Source organism: Pituophis catenifer, unplaced genomic scaffold (assembly GCF_029215685.1).
Source record: "Pituophis catenifer annectens isolate HBS135680 unplaced genomic scaffold, rPitCat1.0.hap2 SCAF_1, whole genome shotgun sequence".
NCBI lineage: Eukaryota > Metazoa > Chordata > Lepidosauria > Squamata > Colubridae > Pituophis > Pituophis catenifer.
The window spans coordinates 210091823-210117977 of NW_027256881.1; the positions used below are offsets into that span (position 1 = coordinate 210091823).

General features: G+C 41.8%; 1 long non-coding RNA gene across 1 annotated transcript in view; it reads left to right on the forward strand.

Moving 5' to 3' along the window:
* Positions 1–1508: 1508 nt before the first annotated feature.
* The window catches only part of LOC139327245 (uncharacterized), a 203349-nt gene continuing 178702 nt past the window's right edge, over positions 1509–26155 (forward strand). The window contains exon 1 of the long non-coding RNA XR_011601659.1: positions 1509–1588. This is a non-coding gene — a long non-coding RNA (uncharacterized lncRNA). The remainder of the gene's footprint in view (positions 1589–26155) is intronic.

Sequence of the window (26155 nt, forward strand, 5' to 3'; positions counted from 1 at the left end):
GGGTGTGGGCACTCTTGCATGCCCCGTGCTCCCCCCGCTTTTGGCATGCAATGGCAAAAAGGTTAGCCATCACTGACCTATAGTCTGCAAAAGAAAAAATGCACAGCTTTATGCTAATAGATTTGAGGAGGAGAGGTATTCCTTTATTAACTGTGTTGCATTCTCTCTTGCTTTTACTGATTTCAATGATACCCCAGTCACAGAGAGTTAGAAACACCTGTTAAAAATATAGTTATGCTACTGGTGAAAGTTTCCTGCTTACCTTGCCTCTCTATGACCAAATACACATTTTGAGATAAACCAGCATGCAGTCAGTATTCATCATCATAAACCCAACTGGAAGTTGGACCAGAAAGGATGCTAATCAGTTTTTCTACTACAAATTGAATAAAACCTGGAACATTCCAAGGGATATTGGGGATAGGTGCCTGATGGGAAGGAGCAGGAGATCTATCACAGACTCGCTTTGGATTTGTTCATGAAACCAGATGCCCCCAGTGAACTGTCAGTTTTCCCATATGAATTGTGGCTCATTTGACAATAGTAGTTTTAATAGGTGATTGCAGAACCCATTCCCTTCTGCAGGTAAATGCAAGTGCTTAAAGTAGGGTCCTCCAAACTGGGCAACTTTAAGACTTGTGGACTTCAACTCCCAGAATTCCTCAGCCAGCCATGCTAGCTGGAGAATTCTGGGAGTTGAAGTCCACAAGTCTTAAAGTTGTCAGGTTTTGGAGACCCCTGGCTTAAAGCATGCATTGCCAAGAGCTTCTAATGCCACCAGTTAGACCAGGTTATAATTCATTAGTTGGTTTGAAAATTGAGGCTTTGATGGTGATCCCTACATCTGACTAACTTTAAAAGGAATCACCTGTTCAGGAAGCAGTTTTCTCTCTTAAAACTTTGCTAACTCTGTGATTCAGCAAAGTGTTGATTTACCAGTATGGCTGATGAACATCTTTTTCGCTTGTATTATCTTTAGCTGTCATTGACAAGTTCTGCAGGTAAAGTATGAAATCATGATTACGTGTATTTGTATGATTGAAAGAGGAAAAAAGGCCTGCAAATGCTTTCATGGTAGCTTTTCACTACATCTGAAATTAATATTACCCATATATCACTAAGGTGATTGAGGATTTCAGCAGCACATTTGTTGACATTTTCTTGAGGACAAGGCTGGTCTCAGGCAGCTTCAATTCAAACAAATTTCTTTAGAAGGGAGATCTCCCAGGCCTTTTGTGAAACGTTGATAACACCATTGACAGTCAAATTCTTATCTAAGGTAGTGAGTTGCTGATTGGCAGTTCTTAATGATGGTGGCTGGGACAGAGGCCAAGCCATCCTTCAGCACTCTTAAGTGCAGAATGTAGAGGCCAACCCTGAGCCTGGTGGAATGAAATGAAAATAGAGCTGCCCAATGCCTCCCACTCTAAACACATGTGACAATTTTCCTGTTGCACATTTGAGGTTGGAGACAGTATCTCTTCCCTTGCAGTTAGAAGCATCAGCATCTAACCATCAACTGGAGAACTGAAGTCACCTCTGATATCAGGATGGGGGTATATTATTTCTCACTGCAGTTTCCTCAGAAGTAAGTCACATTCACTCTATCATAATCCTAAAACAAGCATGCTTAGAATTCTAGCTAGAAAATGACAACACCCTCTGGTTATTGTTTGGAAGCTGGCACTAGGAATGTCAAGAGGGATTTATTTCAGTCCCTCTTTCTTGTGGTTCTTTCTATCCAACATATTCCCCTTATATTTCACATCTGGTTTTTGCCTCCTCTTTGCATGTGACACATTCAAGTTTGGATGATGTGGGATAGCTGATTCAGTGTCAGATAGGAAGGGTTTCACTTAAAGGTCAAAGTGATAAGTAGGTGTATCTTTTGTCAAGTTCCAGCCATTAGAAAAAAGTGACTTTTGCTTCTGTGCAGATACTTTTATATGACATATTGGTTACGAGAAAGGGGTTATTTGAGTCTTCCAGTCATTTCTCTTCCATTTGTTAGCTGGAAACCAACTCTCCAGTTTCATATAAAAAGCTATCATGTCACAGAGGAAAAATGTTATACAAGGAGCCTTCCTTCTGTCCTTCCTTCCTTCCTTCCTTCCTTCCTTCCTTCCTTCCTTCCTTCCTCCCTCCCTCCCTCCCTCCCTCCCTCCCTCCCTCCCTTCCTCAATAAGTAAAATGTCACCTATTCTGAAAGGTTAAAATCCTTATCTTCTCCAAAGCAGGTGGCTTCAGTGGAGCCATTTTAAGAGAGATTTCTTTCAAGAGACTGAGCCTCAATGCGAAGCCTGCATATTCAGAAGCAGATGTAGGATCCATTATGCATCAGTGCTTCCAGTTTGCTTTCTCTTTTACCTCTGCTGTCAGATGCATTTAGATTCTAAACGAGGGCCACAGCCAGTCTTAGTCAAATCAAAGCTTTCCCTTTACTTCCGTACAAGGTTTGCAAAGACGGTCTGTTTGCTGATGATTTTCTGGGCTTCTGCCAAATAGTCTGGGAGGCGTCTTCTCTCTCGGCTTCTGTCTGAGGCATTGCTGCAGCCTTTCCATGAGGCCAAAGAGATTTCAGTTGGCGACTTATCCATATTAGACTATTAAATCTAAACAACTGATGGGCATAAAATGTTTTTCCCCTTAGAGCTGCATAATCAAGTATATATGTAAGTGTGTGTGTGTGTGTGTGTGTGTGAGAGAGAGAGAGAGAGAGAGAGAGGGAGGGAGGGAGGGAGAGAGAATGAATATGAGAATTTAGTAGAATTCAGAGAAAGGAAGAACGTGAGGAGGTGTGTTTGAATGCATCCGGAGAAGCACAGAATCCAATAAAATTGTAAGTAGTTCCAAAGAACTACAAAGTTATTTTCTCACAATCCATTTAGAAATTGCAGCGCTGAGGAAAGGGCTAACATTTTCATTCTGGGAGGCAAGTCTGCCCATTTCCACCTGCAGGTGTGCATTCATATTTGTTAAACCTGGCTGAAACAATTCCAGGGATGGAAACAGAGCGACCCACAGCATCCTTTTCAAAAGCTTAGATAGGTGGCAAAATGATGTTGAGATTAGCAGGATTCCTCGGACTCCTGCTGAACAAATGACACAGCCAGAGAAAATATTACCTTGATCTCTCAAGCGTATGGCTGGTTGAATTAATATTTTGAAAGAGGAGTTAAGCAGGCATGAGAACTCCTTTATTTCTTACTGGATTCGAAACTTTGCTTTCTTTTTTCACCCTATGATAGCTCCAATCCCTTTGGAGGGAATGCTGCTTCGCTCCCCCTCAGAATATCCCCAAGTAATTCATTCAGCTGAATCAAATGCACATCCACTATCTTTCAGAGGAAAAGAAAACAATGGGGTGTCCATTCCCATTGGTTTTAAAGAAGCATTACTGTTCCATAATATCATTTCATGCCCTGTTACAAAATGCTTTGGAAAATCTCCTCCATTCCTAATATACTGGAGGGGGGGGGTTCTCCCCTGAAAACTGGAAACCCAAAGCCATGTAGATTTAGGAGAATAACAGAGTTGGAAGAGTCTTCATTCATCCGGAGGTAGCTCAAAATTAGCTCATTTAAAGCACACGAGACCAAATTGGTATAATTTTAGGATATTTATTATATGCAGGGATATGCAATATGCAGCTTAAAGGCCACATTTCTGTGGCTTAAGGAATTTGTGAACCTTGCTAACATGTTCTGTCTTCAAAATAACAGAGTTTGAAAGAACCTTGGCTGTCTTCTAGTCCATCTTGCTCAGACAGGAAACCCTATACCATTTCAGACAAATAGTTGTCCAATCTCTTCTTAAAAAACTCAAATGTTGGAGCACCCAAAACTTCTGGAGGCAAGTCGTTCCACTGATTATTTGTTCTCACTGTCAGGAGATTTCTTCTTATTTCTAAGAAGAAATAAGTTGGTTCTGTCCTTGATTAATTTCCATTGTTTCCTTTTCCTGCCTTCTGGTGCTTTGAAGAATAGGTTGACCCCTTTTCTTTGTGGCGGCCCCTTAGATATTGGAACACTGCTATCATATCATCCCCTAGTCCCTTTTTTTCATCAGACTAGACTCACCCAATTCCTGCAACCATCCTTCATATGTTTTAGCCTCTAACCTCCATTTTGTTCCTCTCTGCATTCTTTCCAAAGTTTATTTAGATCTTGGTCAGCCTGTAATCCTCATGGAATAGTTAGAGCAATTCATCCCAAGTGACAAAACCCATGTCATTCTTTGGTGAAAAAGGGTGATTTTTTTCTGCTGTGCTTTGGAAAGATGCTGTTTCTCTGTTTGCATTTGTTTACCCTGAGCAAAAATGTCTACAAACATCAAAAGCTCCCTTTTCCCAACCACCCAAAAGGTGGTTCGGATAGGCAAGATGATAGAAATGTTGTGATCGACTTCCTGCCTTGACAACTTTGGTACATTAGCTGTTATCAGAGTTGAAAGAGCTGCTACAACATACCCATTGTAGATATTGGATGAAGAGCTGGCAGGCTGCCCGAAGGTCAGATAAAGTACTTAGGCAGGCAGTTTGCCAGGCTAAAGAGATGTCAAGAAAATCAATTAGTCTCTAAAGAAAGAGCAGCAAGCTAACTAAAAATCCAATCGTGAAAGGCTCTTTATATTTCAAAGGCAGCTTATTAGCGTTGGCTATATCTTTATCTCTTTAATAAAATTACATTTGCTAAGCAATTAAATCAGGCTTGGGTCAGATGAGGCTAATACAGAAGAGGTTGTAAACACCTGAACAGACCAGATTAGAAATACTACCCACCGCTGGGTATTTAATCAATTTATGTTCCAGGTACCCTTCTATCTGACTTTCAATTTAAGTTGTTCCTCCTCTTTTTCCTTCCCACTGTCCCCTTATTCCCTCTATTGATTGATCTACATATATACATTTGGCATACCTAAGATACTTTCTCAGCTGAGTGGTAATGGAAAGCCATAGACATAGACTCTGTCTGGTGGAGCCGAGTAGGTTGCTTAGTAAATTATAGCTGTCTGAAGTCAATATAAGGAAGGGAAAGGTACACATGCTTGTTTTTGTACATTTCTTCCCTGGGTCACCTAAGTGAAAGAAATGAGCTTCATCATGATCAGAGGAATGCAGTGTAGGACTTGTGGGCTGCCAAAATGCCGCTGTTCTGTGCAAGACTTTTTACTGCAAAAGTCTTTGTTGTTCTAAATTAGCAGATAATGTACAGCTGCTATGGTACCATCGCTGTTCATTTGACCATGGCGCTTAGGTTGGAAAATAATGGGGCTGGTTAAGAGGTGCCGTGTGTTTCCTTTTTAATGCCTTTGAAGCAGTCAGTCTTTTAAACCATTATGATTTTGTCAACTTCTGCATACGTAAAAGCCAGGTCTATGTAACACAGTGGGTCTCAACCTTCCTAATGCCGCGACCCTTTAATACAGTTCCTCATGTTGTGGTGACCCCCAACCATAAAATTATTCCTAAAACCATTGAAAATATGTGTTTTCTGATGGTCTTAGGTGACCCCTGTGAAAGGGTCATTCGACCCCCAAAGGGGTCCCGACCCACAGGTTGAGAACCACTGATGTAACAAATGGAGCCAGGGAGAGATTCTGCCTTGAAAAATATCAAAATCCCACCCATTGTTGACAAGGTTTAAAAACAATTTCTCTCCTCCCCTTTCCTTTGAATGCACATAGTGGAAAACCTAGGGGAGACGTAGCTGTCAGATGCACATAGAACTGAGATTGAGCATCTGCGAGTTCTTTCTTTTCAGAGGCAGCACAGAAATGGCACAGCCCTTGTGCAAACGTACAGTATACTGTGGAGCAACACTGCCTTGTGTTTATTTGCTCCGTCACCGCCTCTGAGACTGGTTAAATTAATGAAATGGGACAACTTGCCATGGCCAATTCGCCGTGGCCATCTCACTGCGGCCAACTTGCTGTAGCCATTTCACCATGGCCAACTCTCCATGGCCAACTCACTGCAAGACAACTCGCCATGGACAATTTCATGCGGGATAACTCAACATTATCCGCCACTGTTTTTTTGACATTATTTCCATTGACAAAAATGGAAATAATGTTGATTGGACTTTGGACAACTTTGATGCATTTGAGATTTTTCCTATTTACATTGGTTTTGTGTTGTTTTGTGTGGTCATGTATTATTGCCCCTATGGATGATGTCTAGAACATCAGACAGGAGAACGAGTATGATTGAACCCAGGATGAGTTCAACCTTTCTCTTTAAACTGAATGGCTCTTGTATTTATTTTATTTTATTTTATTTATTTTATTTTATTTTATTTTATTTTATTTATTACACTTCTATACCGCCCTTCTCCCGAAGGACTCAGGGCGGTGTACAGCCATGGTAAAATAATACCAACACAAAAATTAAAAACAATTTAAAATAATCTAAAGCATTGGCCGTATTTAAAACCCCTAGCTAAAACCCCTTTAAAACCATTAAAACCCACTTAAGTTAATTCATTCGGTCAGGCTGGCTTGCTGAAAAAATAAAGTCTTCAGCGCATGACAGAAGATGCAGAGGTCAGGGATCCTCCTTATGTCTGGGGGCAGCTCATTCCATAGGGCAGGAGCCCCCACAGAGAAGGCTCTCCCCCTGGGAGTCGCCAGCCGACATTGTTTGGCCAAGGGCACCCTGAGGAGGCCCTCTCTGTGGGAGTGTATCGGGCGGTGGGAGGCATGCGATGTCAGAAGGCAGTCCTGTAAGTATCCCGGTCCTAAGCCATGGAGCGCTTTGAAGATGGTGACTAGCACCTTGAAACGCACCCGGAAGACCACTGGGAGCCAGTGCAGCTCGTGCAAGAGAGGTGTTACATGGGAGCGACAAGTCGCCCCCATAACTACTCGTGCGGCCATGTTCCGGGCCAGTTGGAGCCTCCGGGTGCTCCTCAAGGGGAGCCCCATGTAGAGAGTGTTACAGTAGTCCAGACGGGAAGTGTCAAAGGAATGAGTGACCGTGTGTAAGGCGTTCTGATCCAGAAAGGGACGCAACTGGGAAATCAGGCGAACCTGATAAAAAGCCCCCATGGCCACAGCTGTCATATGATCGTCTAAAGACAGCCGCGTATCCAAGAGGACACCCAAAGGGGGGTTTTCAATGGGTTAGTGCTTCAAATTCACAGCACCAGCTGCATCAGATAAAAGGAGAGAAAAAAAAACCACAAATGATACACTGTGAAAATTCAGTCCTGTATCTGTTTCTTGTCTTTCATTCTTTCTCTGCTGAAATACATTGTTGCTAATCTGCTAACTTAACTGAACACTTTTAATAGTACATTAAAAACCACATGCCAAGTAAAGCATGCCACTTTTCTTTTAGGTAAGAGATGGTGCAAGATGTATTCTCTGCAGTACAAAAGAGAACTGAGAAACCTGCATTAGACCAGTCAATGGACAATTATGGTCCATGTGTAGTCCCAGGTCTCCCTCCCTTTTCTTTCTTTCTTTTTTTTTTTTACATATATTCCCTGGACAATACATCACCACTCTGCCAACTTGTAGGATTTTTGAAATGGCTTTAATGATTGCTTGAGCATTTTAAACACATTTCTTATGCAAAAAAAAAAAAAAAAAAAAAGGGGGGGGGGAAAGAAAATAAGGAAACACACCTGCACAAAGCCATATTAAATTATATAAAAATATAATTTAACCAGCCTAATTTTGGGTTAAATAAACTAAACCTTGATCACATGAAATAATATTCATCAGTCTTTCCCTGCATCATTAATGGAAAATAAACACATATCTGTAATCCAAAATAGTAGGTTTGGAAGAACTTTCTTATTCTAACATTGAATATTTATTTATTAGACTTGTATGCTCCCCATCTTGTATATATTCTTTGCTATCCTATATGCATGGTAAGTCCATTTAATGATTCAAATGCTACACACACACACGCACACACACACACACACAAATGTGTGTACAAAATGACAAGAATTTAATCCTCCTAGAGAGGCTCTGGAGGCTGGGGACAGCGAAAAACATCACTTCCTGTCCAACTGGGAGTTGGGAAATGGGCCATTTCAGGCCTCCAGAGGGCCTCCGAGGGGATGGGGAAGGCTATTTTTGCCCTCCCCAGATGCATAGAGAGGATCTGTAGCCAGGTGAGAAAGAAAAATGGGCCTACTGGGCCATTGCATGCCAGGAGCAGGGTGGGTGTGTTTGCATGCACATGCGCAGGGTGGGGTGCATAAAATTATGGGTGTGGGCGCACATTTTGTTTTTGTTTTTGTTTTTATTAAATTTAACATGTGCGCGAACCTCCCCCGTCCCCCCCTCCTGGCCCGCGATGGCAAAAAGGTTAGCTATCACTGCTCTAGAGTCTAGAATAACTGTAAGATTTTTTTGGGGGAACCAATTAGAGTGAAAATCCTACTAGATCATACATATGTTGCTGACAGAATAGACACGTTTCCCTTTAAAACGTAACATAGTTAATTTGCCTATCTGTATGTTTCCTTTCCTCTTGGATAATTTGATGTAGCATGTAAACTTCTTTCTGAATTATTACGGCATTCAGAGCTCTCATTGTTTCACAGGCAGCGCTGACAAACAAACTCATTCATTGACCTGATATCTAAATGAAATGCAGGAACTGGCTTCCATTGTAATTCAAAGTATAACGCAAGTCCCTTTGCTTAGAAGTTATTGGAGTGTAACTGTTCATGTTGTGAAATTACTTTTTGACAATGATGCATAGGGGAAATTATGCTGCAGGAATTGGAAGGGGAAGTGATACATGCCGTAAGAAATTCAATGAACTAACCTGCAGGAAGAAAAGAATAGGAGAATTATCCAGATGGAGCTACTGGAAGTCGGTTCAAGGGCTTGTTGGTCTTGAAATGATGATGTCTGGAAGTCAGCAAGGGCCTCCTTTGGTTCAGTCCGATTTGGAAAACAAACAGGCATACTGTCTTATCAACGCATTGGAATGTTGCCCTTTCAAGAAAAGCAGCAGTTATTTTCTAATAAAAATGGCGAGGAGCAGTTAGAGATCTGACAGTTAGGGTTGCCAGAATGCCAGGGAAATCCCAACCCTTGGCTTTTGCATTTATAGGGATGTTTGACTACATAGTAGAACTGAAGATACCCATTGCAATTTGTTATGTATATAGATTGCAATACAGGAAGTCCTTGGCTTACAACCATTTGTTTAGTAACTGTTCAAAGTTACAAACAGCACTGGAAAATGTGGCTTATGATCCTTTTTCACAGTTACCACTGCTGCATTACTGGTTACGTGATCAAAATTCACGCATGTGGTTCAGGGGTGGGTTCTACTTACCTTTACTACCAGTTTGCAACGGGGCCGAGCACACGCGCTCGCTTCGCTCATGTGCGTGCACTCTTCTGTGCATGCGCAGAAGCTTCTGCGCATGCACAGAAGTATTTTAATGACATCGGGGTCAGTGGGCAGAGCCTCCTGCCAGTTTTACTACCGGTTCTATAGAACCGGTGCGAACTGGGGGCAACCCACCTCTTATGTGGTTGTAGTGTCCTGCGGTCATACAATCACCTGACCTTCTGCCAAGCAAAGTCAATGGGGAAGCTAGATTCACTTACTAACTTAATAACTGCAGTGATTCACTTAACAACTGTGTCAAGAAAGGCACAAAATGGAACAAAACTCACTTAGTGACTGTCTTGCTTAGCTGTAGAAATTTTGGGCTCAGTTGCAGTCATAAGTCAAGGACTTCATGTATAAGAAGGTTTGCAAATGAGAAGAGTGCACAGAATAGACTAGACTAGACTAGATTAGAATAGAATTTTTTTATTGGCCAAGTGTGATTGGACACACAAGGAATTTGTCTTGGTGCATATGCTCTCAGTGTACATAAAAAAAAAGATACGTTTGTCAAGAATCATAAGGTACAACACTTAATGATAGTCATAGGGTACAAATAAGCAACCAGGAAACAATATCAATATAAATCGTAAGGATACAAACAACAAAATTACAGTCATACAGTCCAGTGGTGAGTTTCAATTTTTTTTTACTACTGGTTCTGTGGGAGTGGCTTGGTGGGCGTGACATGGCTTGGTGGGTGTGGCAGGGGAAGGATACTGCAAAATCCCCATTTCCTCCCGATCAGCTGGGACTTGGGAGGCAGAGAATAGATGGGGCGGGGCCAGTCAGAATTTTTACTACTGGTTCTCCGAATTACTCAAAATTTCCGCTTCTCCAGAACTGGTTGGAACTTGCTGAAACCCACTTCTAATACAGTCATAAGTGGGAGGAGATGGGTGATAGGAACGATGAGAAGATTAATAGTAGTGCTGACTTAGTAAATAGTTTGACAGCGTTGAGGGAATTATTTGTTTAGCAGAATGATGGCATTCGGGAAAAAACTATTCTTGTGTCTAGTGATGCAATATGTTGCAAACCTCTTCTTTGATGGCTGTTTTCTTGATCCTTAATCTGCTTTTGTTTGGAAATCTAGCAAGTAAGTTACCTGTTTCCTGTCTTGCTGAAAACCTGAAGCAGAATTGCTGACCAATTGCATAATCCCCCAGGATCTAACACTTGGACTGTTGTGTTTGCTTGTTTGGAAATAAATGTACAGTGTCCTCCTTGAGTTCAATAAAACATACTATAATGAACACAAGGAAGTGAAGAATATAGCCACCAGTTGAAAATGGAATTGTATAACAATAAACTAGATAGCAACAACAAACGTATCATGCACCCTGAAAAGGAGAACAAGATCTTTAAAACTCCCAGGATATCATCATAAATGGAAGGGATGCAGATGCCAGGGGAAATACATTCCAGATTGGCAGGGGCCAGGACAAAGGAGACATGCTTCCAGGGTCCTGACAGATGACATGGCTTAATGGAAGGAGCCTGGAACATGCCAACTCTGTCCAACTGAACTGGCCAGGACTGGACTAGTTGAATCTTTTGGGTGGTCCTTAAGAGTGGCCCATGTAGACCATCATGCAGTAATTGATTGAGTTCACATGTTAGCCATGAGGTGGCTAAGACAAGAAAATTTGTCTGGAGGATCTCCCAGTCTAGGAAATGGTGCAACTGGTGCATCAGGTGAAGTTGTGTGAAGGTCTTACTGGCCACAGGTGCCACCTGATCATCCAGCAGTAGCTGCAATCCAGGAAGAGCCCCAACTGGCAAAATACTCTTGAATGGGGAAGTGCTATTCTATCCAAAGTTAAAGCTGGAATATGCCCAGATCTGCCTGGCCCCAACATCCACAGTTACTTGGCCTTGGTGGGATTGGGTTAGAGACAATTCATCCCGATCCAGATCTTCACAGCCTCCATGCACTGGGGCGAGACTTGGATAGCCTCATTTAGGTGACCTGGTTTAATTTAGTTATAATGTTTCCAAAGGAGTCTGGGTGGTTTATATAACCCAAATCCAACAAATAAAAATACAACTAACCCAAAAAACAAAGTACCAAAACCAAATCAATACGGTGCAAACCAAAATGAACTGAAACAAAGCAAAACAAAACAAAGGTGCCCCAATCAATCTATCCCCTAGATTTGGGAGAATAATTGCATCTTCAAGAGTTTTCTGAACAACACAAGTGTGAAAACTCCCTGGAGCTCCAGAAGCCCTTTGGACTAACCCATATTTTCTCTTTTATCATTAACATTTTTTTATTATTGAGTTATAAAGTAATACAAAATACAAAGTAAATAGGAAAGCAGTGAGGAAGGAAAGGGGAAGGAGAGGTGAGGAAAGTTAATTAGAAAAAGAAGCGTTGACTTCCGACTCTCTCTGTTACATAAAGCATTAACATGAAACCACAACTTTTTGCTTTTTCAAGGCTAGCCCATGTTTTCTCAAACCATTAGTCCTCTCTTGAGAAAGATGATCAAACTTCAGTCAGTGGGTGGATGATTTTTCACCATTGTCTTGCTTATTCTGTTGATTATACTGTAGCTGGTAACTTTGAGGATGCTGTTTGTATTCAGTGGATGATGGAAGGAGGAGTAGATCCTGCCTCTTAGCCGTACTTCAGATGACAAGGTTTTATAATTCTAGACTGAGCCTATGTAAACAGCTAAGTTTACATAGTTTAGCAATGCACAAGGACGCATTGCATTGTGGCAGAAGGATGCGATCCCACTTGGTATCAGTGTTTTGAATGTATGCCTGGGATGTTTGTGTATGAAGTTTAATATTATCTACCTCAATAATATACGGGCAAACAATAGATACAAACTCAAGGTAAACGCTCCAAACTCGATTGCAGAAAATACAACTTCAGCAACAGAGTGGTCAATGCCTGGAATGTTCTACCTGACTCTGTTGTTACATTCCCAAACCCTCACAGCTTCAACCTTAAACTGTCTACTATGGACCTCACCCAGAGGTGGGTTTCAGCAGGTTCTGACCAGTTCTGGAGAACCGGTAGCAGAAATTTTGAGTAGTTCAGAGAACTGGTAGTAAAAATTCTGACTGGCCCCACCCCCATCTATTCTCTGCCTCCCGAGTCCCAGCTGATTGGGAGGAAATGGGGATTTTGCAGTAACCTTCCCCTGGAGTGGGGTAGGAATGGAGATTTTACTGTATCCTTCCCCTGCCACACCCACCAAGCCATGCCATGCCCACCAAGCCACACCCACAGAACCAGTAGTAAAAATTTTTGAAACCCACCACTGACCTCACCCCATTCCTAAGAGGTCCGTAAAGGGGGCGTGCATAAGCGCACCAGCGTGCCTACCATCCCTGTCCTACTGTCCCCATTTATTCGTACTCATTTCCTGTGTTCATGTCCATGATTATACTTATACCTGTTATCTTGTACAAGTTTGACAAACTAAATAAAATGATAATAATAATAAAAATCTTCCTTGCCTGTTTGCAGCACTGAATAGTATTATGGGGTTACTCTCCACTCACTGCAGTTTTTTTGATTCCCATTGAGATTAAGTGAATCGAAAGTATTGAGTGTAGCGGACATGAGCCTATACAATTTTTTTGCTATTAAAGTTTTTTTTTCCTTTACTCAGTTAACTTTATAACATGTCATTTTCTCTTAATTGTAATCCACGTATGTCACACTGGCATTGTTTATTTATTAGATTTTTAAAAATCCCGCTTTTGTTATTTGTGTAAATAACTCAAGAGACCAAATATACTTAATGCTTCTTCTATTTCCCCACAACAATAACCTTGTGAGACGAGTTGGGTTAAGAGAGAGGGAGTGGCTCAAAGTCATCCAGTTGCTCACTTAGGCACTAGAACTCATACTCTCCTGGTTTCTAGCCTGGCGCCTAGACCAAATTGGCTTTTTTTAAATGCTGAAGCACTTCTCTAGCTGGCTCACTGAGTTGCCTGATAAAATCTTTGCTTTTGCAAATGTGAGGCTACCGAAGAATGCCAAAGTATGATTTGCATTAATAGCAGGCTGTTCTCCCTGCTGAGCCTCACGTATCAGTTTGTTCTGTTCCGCGGGTTGCTCAGTGCTGGGATCAATGCTGCTGGCATCCACACACGTAAGGACATAATTGAAATTAATGGATCTGATTCAGTCTATCACATGTCAAGGCTTGCAATGAGCCAACAACACTGTCCACTTCGAGTTGCTCAATGAAGCAGAACTGTTATGCCGATACAGATCTAGACAAGAAAGCAGGAGATTGCTGAAAGAAATCGCTAGTTGGTTTGCAGATCTCTGGATCAGGGCATGAGAAACAGGAAAGCAGGTTTCACAAGATCAGCATGTCGTGATAGGCTATATTACTATTAGCCTTAGCTGGAGCTTTCTTTCTACTATCAATAGTTTGGTATATATTTGTAGACTAGGATGGGTGTACACAGTTAAAGTCTTCTCTTTTATGATCTCTTTGATGCCAGTGGCAACACATGGAATAACTTTACATTATCATTTGGCCAATGTATTTTGGATGCTTTTTTTGTCTAGCAGCTCTTGAAGGGACTGAAGACATGTCCCATATTGGTAGAATGAACTTCTTAATTCTTATGGTTAATATTTCACATAAAACCATCACAGATTTACATCTGAGATTTCACCATGGCGCAACAATTATACTTCCTGTTAAGTATTCTTAATTTTTTTTGGTCTTTTAATGACCCAGTAATCCCTTGCATTGGGGTGAAGTCGGGGCAACTGAATGGTTCTGAATGTTTACTGGCTGGATGCCCTTCCTATCGCCAATGAAGAGTTTGCAGCAGATATTTACTCATTGTGCCCAGAGAGAGAAATATCTGCGAGAAATAAAAGATTCCATAAAAGATTCCATCTATTACAAGTAGTCCTCGATTTACGACCACAATTGAACCCAACATTTCTGTTAAGTGAAGTTTTGCCCCAGTTAAGTGAATTTTGCCCAGGGGTGAAATGCTCCCGGATCGGACTAGATTGCCTGATCCAGTAGTGATCTTGGCCGGTGGTTCGGCAATCCGGTAGCGATGGCGGAGCAAAGCTCTGCTCACCCACCTGGGTGTCATTACTTCCTGATTTTAACCAGGAAGTAATGTGTTTTTTACGTGCGCATGTGACGCATGCGTGCTTCTGAACTGGTAAGGAAGGTAAGTAGATTTCACTCCTGGTTTTGCCCCATTTTATGACTTTTCTTGCCACAGTTGTTAAGTGATAAGTTATTAGCACGGTTGTTAAGTGAATCTGGCTTCGCCATTTGACTTTGCTTGTCAGAAGGCCGCAAAGGTGGTAACATGATCTTGGGACACAGCAATGGTCATAAATATGAACCAGTTGCCAAGCATCTGAATTTTGATCACATGATCATGGGGAATGCAGCAAAGGTCATAACTGTGAAAAATGGTCATAAGTCACATTTTTCAGTGCTGTTGCAACTTTGAACAGTCACTAAGTGCATTGTTGTAAATCAATATATACCTGTATATTATTATAAGCCATTAAACATCTGTTTATTCCAGTTTTTCTCAACCTTGGTAGCTTGAAGATGGGTGGACTTCAACTCCCAGAATCCCCCAGCCAGCAGCGCTGGCTGGGGGATTCCGGGAGTTGAAGTCCACCCATCTTCAAGCTTCCAAGGTTGAGAAAAACTGGTCTATTCTATTTGGTTGTCCTTAACTCCTTTTATTTTTATACTTTTCAAATAAAACACAGGGTAGCTGTATTAAGCAAACCAAAACCTGGTTCACCTTAAGATCCTCAAATTAAATTGATACAAGATAATGTGGATAAATGAGAGAAAGTCAACATATTGGGGGAAATTCCCTGATGCCGAATGTACGTTATAAATAAATGAAAAAAGCAACAGCAACCAATCAGCACGGGCATTATGGAATGCTATTGACACTGTGTGAATTTAGGCTATAACTGGAATAGTGTGCCTTAAGTTAATTGCAGAATTTTATTGCTTCAAATTTGAAACCACATTTTTATAGCTGAGCTAGCAGGTGCAGATAGTTTTATGATTTAAAAAAAAAATTGTGAACAATCCAGATTTTTTTTTTAAATAAATGGCCATTGCAATAAAAACATAAAAGAGAAGGCCAATATATATTAAAGCAAAACCAAACTACAAGTGTTGGATGGTTTAAAATAGAATTGGACCCCAGAGCTGGTGTTTTCCATTCCATTTTGTGTCAAATAACCAGTGTTTTACAAGTATCATATTTTGACCATAGGCTTATAAATCCAGAGATAGACATTAGATAGAGTCCCACATCAGAACATGCAGTGAGTTATAGAAAAAATGAAAAAAAAAAACCCTCTGAAAAGTCACTGCATATTTTTTTCAGGGCTCTGTGATGTCCAAATTACCAAAGGAGATTACCATCTGTCCATTTTAAAACCTCAGTTTCCCTTTTTGATGATTTTTTTTGGGGTGGGGACAATAATAGAAAATTTCAGTCAATTCAATTTACACCTACATTTCAATTTCAATTTACACCTACATTTGAAAAACTCCAGAAAAACTTCTCTATTCAAACCTACATTTGAAAAACTCCAGAAAGACGTCTCTATCACGTGGCACAAGTTTTGCAACTGAAGGAATTGCTTATTGTGTAGAGCAGAGAAACTCCCTTACAGTTTGTCTCAAAAGTGCTTTTTCAAGTTGCAACTGGACTTTCTGGTTTTTCTTTGAAGATGTTTCGCTTCTCATCCAAGAAGCTTCTTCAGCTCATAGATGCTTCATGGATGCTTCTTGGAAGAGAAGTGAAATGTCTTCAGAGAAAAACCAGAAAGTCCAGTTGCCTCTTGAAAAAGCGTATTTGGAACAATCATGACCTGGATGACTGAGAATCTCCATAGACGCCTCTTACAGCTTACTTGCACCTGTTCTCATTAACTCTGGTGGAAAATAATTCATTTTCAAAGGAGTTGCAAATTTTGGAGAACTTCCTTGGAGTGAATGGCGGTATTCTTGCACCATCTGAATTATGAGGTTGCTAAGAATTGCATGTGAATGTCCTGTCCTTCATGAGACAATTATCTCTCCAGCAGAGGTGGGTTTCAGCAGGTTCTGACCAGTTCTGGAAAACCGGTAGCGGAAATTTTGAGTAGTTCGGAGAACCAGTAAATACCACCTCTGACTGGACCCGCCCCCATCTATTCTCTGCCTCTCAAGTCTTAACTGATCGGGAAGAAATGGGGATTTTGCAGTAACCTTCCCCTGTTATGCCTACCAAGCCACGCCCACCAAGCCACATCCACAGAACCGGTAGTAAAAATTTTTGAAACCCACCATTGCTCTCCAGGGAATTGCAGCTTTCTTGGCTTGCTATGCTTCTACTAAATACATTGGGAAAAGAACAGGTGGGAACGCCTACCCTAGACTTCCTTAGTAGTATTTTACTACCCTCAATAAGGGGAATCTGTTATGTCCAGATGTTATGACACCATAGAAGACTTTTGGAAGAATCATCCATCTAACCTATCCATCCCTTAAATTGGGTGGATAATTTTTTAAAAAGCCATTTGTGCCCAGCTTTAATTTCTGATGGAGTACTAAACTCTAGTCTCTCTCTCTCTCTCTCTCTCTCTCTCTCTCTCTCTCTCTCTCTCTCTCTCTCTCTCTCTCTCTCTTTCTCCCTCCCTCCCTCCCTCCCTCTCTCTCTGTGTGTGTGTGTGTGTGTAACTTTTTTGTGGTTCCAAACCTACAGAAAGCCTTGAGATCAATGGTACAAGTGCGGCAACATATGTGGTTACAATCTGAACAGGATCACGCAATATTGTAGCTGATATTTGTACTTAAATGAACAATTGGGAAAGAGGGGAACGCATATGTATAGGATCTGAATCTTCTCCTGGAGTCTTAAGCAAAAATAAGTTCTACCTAAATGCCTGGCTCTTAGCTTTAAGTAAGCAGCAGAATGATGCTATTGTTAACAAAGCCTTGGATATTGGCAAAGAATCCCTTTCTTCATTGCCATGATCTATGCTCCTGTAGTACATATCAAATATGTTCTTTGCCTTAAAAAAGAAAAAAAAAGAAAGAAATGGCTGACAGAGTTGGATTAGCAAGCGTCTCCCCTCCTGACATTGGATTGCAGCAACCGTGTCTGGTCCCCTCTTCAAAGTACATGATTATCAATTCGGGAGCTGTCTCAGAGGCACCTTCTACTGAAATCTATCATGGATGCCCTTTCTCCTGCTCAACATACAGAAAACACTTTTCTCTTAATTCGGTACAAATTGTTCAATCTGATGTGATTAAGTACCCAGGGCTAATGTGCAATTTACTACTTTGAGAAGTACTACGTAAGAAGAGTACAAGGGCTCAGGAGAACGAAGGTCTTTAGTGTAGCCTTTTTTCTTTTCTTTTCTTTTCAAGGAAGCTAGAAACCCCATTTTTCAAAATAAATGGGGACAGGATTAGATAATGCACCTTTCATGCCCCAAGAGCCCAGATTCTTCCTTTTAGAGTAGGAGCTATGACATCATTTCTCTGCGTGCCAAGTTAATTGATGGATTATCCCCGAATGACCAAAGGAGGCTCCGTGATCAGTAAATTATGATCACGCCTGCCTGCAGTGAGCAGTGAACTGGGTGAGGGATAATAAATCGAAGCTGAAAAAAATGGAGGTGCTTATTGTAGGAAATAATAATTCCAGACAGTGATACATTTTCAGGTTCTAGAAGAGCTTCTAGAAGGAGGAGTTGTAAAATTGGGGTGTTTCTGGGTCTGGCTTTCACTTTGGCTTCTTAGGTTAAGGTTATCACCCCAGCACCTTTCTGAAAAAAAGACAATAACAAGACATGCACTGACAACCTCTGGCTTTGACGCTTAATATGCTGTAAAGTGGGTTTGCTTTGTTTTTATTCTGTCAATTTTAGTTAGTAGAAAATTCAGTAGCGGAACTAATGCCACACAGCACATGTCCCAAAAGTATTGCACAGGCCATCGTTTTGTTACATGGGCTCAACTGGTAACTTCCATTCTGCAACCATACCTTTGATAAAATCAAACCATCACATCTGCCTATTCCAGGTCATTTGGAAGGACTTGACAGATGGACAAAAAGGCCAAATCCATTCTAAACCTCTGGCTATATGGTCAACCATAAAAATATATTGAATTTATATGCTGCACTTTATAAAGGAAAACAAAAAATATAGGCACTTGTGAGTGTGTATTCAATTTACTGTATATTGCCACAATTCACATTTGTGACGCAGGTTGCCTTAAAAGTAAAACAAAAAATATTTTTTAAAAAAAATGAAACATTCATACAAACGGTACAAATGTTAAAAACAATGAAAGAATTAAAAGCCACACAATATGGTCTCCTGGAGAGCAGACCATTCAAGAACCATATACAGTAGCTCTTTTATGTTCTCCAAACCCCTCTCTGAATCCCAGGCCAGATGGCAAAGCCACATCTTTGGGCTCTTCTGGAACGCCATCAAAATTGGAGCCAGCCTGAAATGAATAAAACATAAAAGATAATTAATTTTTGGGAGGACAAAGGCTACCTTGAATGTAAGAACATTACATTTCTAAATAAAATTCTTTAAAACTCTGCTTTTCCCCCTGCAATTGGTTCCTAACAGTTTTTTTTTTAAAAAAAATAAATATATATTCTACATATCAGATGTATCATTTATAAAATCTATTTATTTAAATTTTGTTGATGACATCATTCAGTCTAAAACGCTTAGAGACAAAAGTAGGCGATTTGTGTGTAATCAGATCTACAGATTAAAATGGCATAATGCAGAAAAAAAGAGAATAGAGGGAGGAAAAGAAATCTTGGTAACTCAAACATCTATTTCACCATTCCTATAATGATCATCTTTTGTAAAAATAGGCTGGTCACGGTGTTCCCAATGACACCATGGCTTTAAAACAGGTGGGGCTGTGGCTATCATGAGATAACCGAGGAGCCCAGTTGACACAGTCATGTCTTTTTATGTCATAGTTTATTTTTCAGTGGCTCACAAGACTTAGTAAACAGCCACCCAGTTTCTATGAGGAAATATGGTGGCGGTTATTATTAACGAGGATCTGGGTCCGAGGGAGACCACTGTGCCCCAGATAGCCGGATGTGATAGTCCCTCCTTGTGAGGTGGGGTCATGGGGTTCAGATGGGCTTGTTGCTTACGTATCTGGCTCCCTGCCACGTGGCAACAGCCCTACCTGAGCTACTCGATGTGATAGCCACAGTGGCAATAGATACACCCAGGCTTTTAGTCATGGGTGATTTCAACTTGCCATCCATTGGTGAAATGTCTGAGGTGGCTCGGGAGTTCATGGCTTCCATGATGGCCATGGACCTGACCCAGTTAGTTCATGGCCCTACTCACAGGGGAGGTCACACTCTGGACCTGATTTTTGTCTCTGGCCAGTGGTTGAGTGGTCTTGTTATTGGGGATATAGACATGGAACCCTTGTCATGGACAGACCACTCACTCCTTCGCCTAGATCTTCGAACCGCTGCCCCCTGCCACAGGGAGGCGGATCCAATTAGATGGATCCGCCCCAGGCGCCTGATGGATCCTGAGAGGTTCCAGATGGAGCTTGGGCCATTTCCTGAGGTTCTAGCACATGACTCGGCCGAGGACCTGGTAGCCGCCTGGGATCGGGTGGCTGGTGGGGCCTTGGACCGAGTTGTGCCTTTGCGGCCTCTGACCCGGTGCCGATCCCGTGCGGCTCCTTGGTTCACCGAGGAGCTGAGGGAAATGAAGCGCTGGAAAAGACGCCTGGAGAGCGGTTGGAGGGCCAGTCTCGCCGAATCTGATCGAACACTGGTAAGGTCGCATATTAAGACCTACCTAGTGGCAATAAAGACGGCAAAGTTTAATTACTTTTCTGACTCTATTGCATCATCAGGGAATCGTCTGGCTGCCCTGTTTAGGGTGACCCGCTCCCTGCTCCATCCGGGAGTGTGGGAAGATCCCTTGGAAGGCAGGGCGGAGGATTTTGGACAATACCTGTATGACAAAATCGCTCAGATCCGGGGGGATTTGGACTCTGACTGGGTAGATCAGGGCAGAGTGACGAGGAATAGTCTTGAGAATGTTATCTGGGAGGAGTTTGATGCTGTGACTCCCGATGATGTGGACAGGATTTTGGGGAGACTTAGTGCGGCCACATGTTTACTGGACTCGTGTCCCTCCTGGTTGGTACTGGCTTCCCGGGAGGTTACACGAGGCTGGCTCCAGGGTGTTATCAACGCTTCGCTGAGTGAGGGTCACTTCCCTGCTGCCTTGAAGGAGGCGGTGGTGAGGCTCTCCTCAAGAAGCCGTCCCTGGATCCGGCAATATTGGCCAACTACCGTCCTGTCTCCAACCTTCGCTTCATGGCGAAGGTTGTGGAGAGTGTGGTCGCATGACAGTTCCCACAATTCCTGGAGGAAACATCTTATCTAGATCCGTTCCAGTCAGGTTTCAGGTCTGGGCACAGCACGGAAACGGCATTGGTCGCGTTGGTTGATGATCTCTGGAGGGCTTGGGACAGGGGTTGCTCCTCTGTTCTGGTCCTGTTAGATCTCTCAGCGGCTTTTGATACCATCGACCATGGTATCATGCTGCACCAGCTGGAAGAGTTGGGGGTGGGAGGCACCGTGTTGCGGTGGTTCTCCTCCTTTCTCTCCGACCAGTCGCAGTTTGTGTTGGCAGGGGGGCAGAGGTCGACCTCGAGGCCTCTCATCTGTGGAGTGCCGCAGGGATCGGTCCTCTCGCCCCTTCTGTTCAACATTTATGTAAAGCCGCTGGGCGAGATCATCCGTGGCTTTGGGGTGAGATACCACCAGTACCCTGATGACACCCAGCTGTACATCTCCACCCCAGGCCACCCCAATGATGCCCTTGAAGTGATGTCCCAGTGCCTGGAGGCTGTGCGGATCTGGATGGGGAGGAACAGGCTCAAGCTCAATCCTTCCAAGACTGAGTGACTGTGGCTCCCGGCATCCTGATATAGTCAGTTGACTCCATCACTGACTATTGGGGGTGAGTCTTTGGCCCCCACAGAAAGGGCTCGCAATCTGGGAGTCCTCCTGGATATGCAGCTGTCCTTGGAGGAACATCTGACAGCTGTAACCAGGGGGACCTTTTGTCAGGTTCGCCTAATTCGCCAGTTGCGGCCCTTTCTTGATCAGGATTCCCTGTGCACAGTCACTCATGCCCTCGTCACCTCTCGCCTTGACTACTGCAACGCTCTCTACATGGGGCTCCCCTTGAAGAGCACCCGGAGGCTCCAACTGGTCCAGAATGCAGCAGCACGGGTAGTGACGGGAGCAGCATGGCGCTCCCATGTAACACCGCTCCTGCGCGAGCTGCACTGGCTCCCAGTGGTCTTCCCGGTGCGCTTCAAGGTGCTGGTTATCACCTTTAAAGCGCTCCATGGCATCAGGCCTAGCTATCTTCGAGACCGCCTGCTGCTACCGACGACCTCCCATCGTCCCGTGGGCTCCCACAGAGAGGGCCTCCTCAGGGTGCCATCAGCCAATCAATGTAGGCTGGTGACCCCCAGGGGGAGGGCCTTCTCTGTGGGGGCACCTACCCTCTGGAATCAGTTGCCCCCAGAGATAAAGAGAATCCAAGACCTTAGTGCCTTCCGCCGTGCCCTTAAAACCCACTTTTTCCAGCAAGCCGGGCTGGCTTAAGAAGAAATTTTAAATGTTTTAATTGGTTTGTATTTTTAATTTTGGGCCAAATTTATATATATTTTAATTGTTTTTTAATATTTGTATTTTATGTTTTTTAATTCTGGTTGTACACCGCCCTGAGTCCTCAGGGAGAAGGGCGGTATATAAATTTAAAATAAAATAAATAAAAAATAAAATAAAATATGGAATTGTCATAATGGACTGGAGTATTTTTTCTCTGTTTTCTAGAATGCAATCACCCTACCTGGTGATTAAAGCAGCTTAATTGATGATAGGTGCAACTTGATTCTTTGCAACACTGTTGAGAAAGAAACATTGGAAAGTCAAGTAAGGGAAGTTAAGGATGTGAGAAATTCAGAAGCATGACTGACGTGAGAGATATAGTAGTGGCCAAAATTGTGGAAACCTTTTGGGAAAATTGTATTTTTGAGGTTTGATGGCTAATAACACCACTTTTTTTTGGAATTTCAAGATAATCATATTCTACTGCTGGAATGGCCTGGGAATAGCCCAGACCTTAACCCAATTGAAAATCTATGGAGCTGACTAAAGAAACTTGTTAGTCAGAAGCGACCCAGCAATAAAACCCAGTTAATAGAAGCAATCATTCAATCTTGATTTCACATTATAACAGCTGCAGAACTAAAAGACTTGGTTCACTCCATTGGAAGATGTTGTAAGGCCATAATTCATGCTAAAGGTTATCCAACTATTAACTGACATGGTGATAATTTTTGTACTGTATATCTCATTTTTTCTACGGCTTTCATTTTTCTTCTTTATAATGTAACTGCTATTCTAATAACAAATCCTTCAAAAAGTTATTGCATTACATTCTTGATTAAATTATCTTTCCATTGATATATAATTTTATGATACTACTCCAAAAAAAGGGGTGTTATTTAGCTAGTTTTAGAAAATACACTTTTCCCAAAAGGTTTCCACAATTTTGGCCACTACTGTGCACATTAAGTGTGCACATATAGTCCTCAAACAAGAATAGGGGGAGAGACACAGATATGAGAAAAGAGCCCAGAAAGAAATGGAGCAAGACCTTTATTTTAGTAGTAGAAAGGAAGTAGATGTGCTTGATACCCCAACATTTTCAAATACCTTTCTTTAAATCAAAGATTAGGAATCTGGGGTCCCTCAAAGTTCTGATGTTGCTGAAGAGCAACTGCCTACAGCCCCAACCAGCATCTGTAACTGAAGGGATGCTAAGAACTGACGTTTGGTAACATTTCCATTCATTGAATCAAACTGAACATTTCAGGTTCATTAACAAAAATGAACAAATTTAGCAACAGTATAGGTCCACAGAGGAATTATTGAGTCTGTCATTTGCACTTCTATAAAGAGCTGTGATGACGTAGTGGTTGGAATGCAGTATTGAAGGTTAATTCTGCCGACTGCCAGCAGTTTGATCCTGATGGGCTCAAGCCTTCCATCCTTTTGAAGTTGGTAAAATGAGGACCCAGATTGTTGGGGGCAATATGCTAACAATAGGCTGTAAAGCACTATGAAGCGGTATATAAGTCTAAATGCTACTGCTATGACTGTCTGGTATGGTACAGCAACCAAACAGGACAGGTACAGACTTCAACAGATAGTTAGGACTGCAGAAAAAACAACTGAGCCACCCTGCCTTTCATTGAGGACCTGTATACTGCATGAGTCAGAAAGAGGGCTGAGAAAATATTTACAAATCCCCTCATATCCTGGACATAAATTATTTCAACTCCTCCCCTAAGGATGCCTCTATAGGGCATTGCATGACAAAACAACTAGACACAGAGACAGTTTTTCTGCCCATGCCATCATTCTGCTGAACATCTAATTCCCATAGTACTATCTTATGTCAAGGATATTTACCCATGTAGTAGAGCTCTATTACTATTATCCTTTTCATCTTTCCTATTTCCTTCACCTATTGCTGTCTTATGATTATATCACTATGTTTTTTGTATGTACACTGAGAGTTTATGTACCGGAAATAAATTCCTTGTGTCTCCAATCCCATTTGACCAATAAAGAAGGTTCCATTTGAAAGGGCACCAATTCTCCACCCTGGCTTTAAGTCAGGAAAATGTCATTGAAAATAGAACAATGGCTCCATTGACGTATGCACGTACAAATGGTTAGGTATAGCATATTTTGCATTTACATTTGTTAATCTTAGCATAAGAATATTGAAATATTACAATTCAAAGACTGAAAGAAGAATAGGTTTTATGACAGGAGATTGGCTAACACTGTAATACATGGAAAAGCTTTTGGTGCTCTGTGACCCAACTTGAGGAAAGGAATAAATGACTCAGTTTCCTGGGCTGAGAAGCAACAAACAACAGGCCTCACTCCTGATTAAAAAAAAGTGCTTAGATTCTTTAGCTTAACCAGCCCCTCCACTCCTTAATATACTCTCACTCTTTGCTGCAGTCAAAATACTTTTTGTTGATCTCACTGCTTAATTAGAAATGAGTTTACTGATCGGTTATTGCACCATCCTATATATTGTTATTAACATCTCATGTGAAGTCATGTAAAGAAAGACACTCTACGGTACATAAAGATACTCTTCTGTATGGAAAACTTTTTTTTTCCTTTACAAGAGGTTATAATGAATGAGAGTTATAATGAATGGGAAATGAAAAACAGGTTGGGTCAATTCCTTTGTTCTGGTGTTCACAAGCAAAATGGATTAGTGGGAATATTGGTGAAGGGATTGCTGGTTTTCTGCCCATAGCTTCTGGTCTCCATTGTAGAAGTTGGTTTTGTGCATAGCTGCACAACAGTGGTGGGTTTCTACCGATTTGCCCCTGTTTGCGCGAACCCGTAGTGGCGGCAGTGGGAGGCTCCGCCTACCCACTCGAATGTCATCATGGACGCTCTGCGCACACATGCGTGCTCACAGTTCCAAACCAGTAGCGAAGGTAAGTGGAACCCACTGCTGCTGCACAAGTGTCTTCTTTTATTTTGCCAAAATTGGAAGAGTTGCCTGCCAATACTGAACCATGGAAATCTATATAGTCCATCAAAATATGATGAAAAATTGCTTGATAGACAAGATGGACATAGTAAAACTAAACTGGATCCACTGCAATAGACCTTAAAGCTAAATTTGATTTATCTCAGAAAGCTTCTTGGCAGTTTGTTCAATTGAAGCAATAGTTAACTGGACTTTTTGGTCCTGATGCTACAGCTGGCTCTGAAATTAGATATCTCTTAATGGTCCCAGCAATATTAATTGATACTTGCAAGTCAATAACTTACAGTATATTTAGAAGAAATGGAAGGCAGTAGATGAAACTGATATAAATTATTAACACAATTGTTGAAATAACCGCCTTGAAGGTCCTGTTCTTCTAGATCAGTGGAAGTCTGTTTTAATACTGATGAAAATGAGATTCTTGGTTCCGCGCTAAATATTTTAAAGTACCGCAAAACATTTGGAGTACACTGAATGCTTGAAAGAATAAGGCACGGTTATTAAAGAACTGCAGTTTGACATGCAAATCAGGAATTAGTCATTAATTCATATGGTTTGGGTTTGTGATACTTTGGTCTAAAATTCATTTCTACTGGTATGATGTTAGCATGGCAACTGCTTGACAAAGATGTTAAGTTTTTCTTTGTTATAATTTTCATGCTCTAAATAATTTTACATCTAGAATTATTATAAACCATCAAAAGTACGTTGATCGCAGTGCGAACATCTATGGAGATTCTCTGTCATGCAGGTCATGTCTCAAAGGTGTGTTTTCAAGAGGCAACTGGAATTTCTTTGTTTTGCTTTGAAGATGTTTCACTTCTCATCCAAGAAGCTTCTTCAGCTCTGACTGGATGGTGGAGAATGGAAGGATTTATATTCCCTGCAGACAGCTGGTCATTTGCATTTTAAAAAGAGAGTCATTGAGGCCACTTGGAGGTTTTTCTGTGTCCTCAGGGTCACCTGTGTAATGCAAATGGGTGTGGAGCCTTCTTGGAACTGTTGAAAGGACTGTGTTATGGAGCTGTGTTTTTTGCAGGATGCTTTCTGCTCTGCGTCCCTTCACTGAATACAGACACAGGCTGTTGGGGATGAGTCTGTGTTGTCTG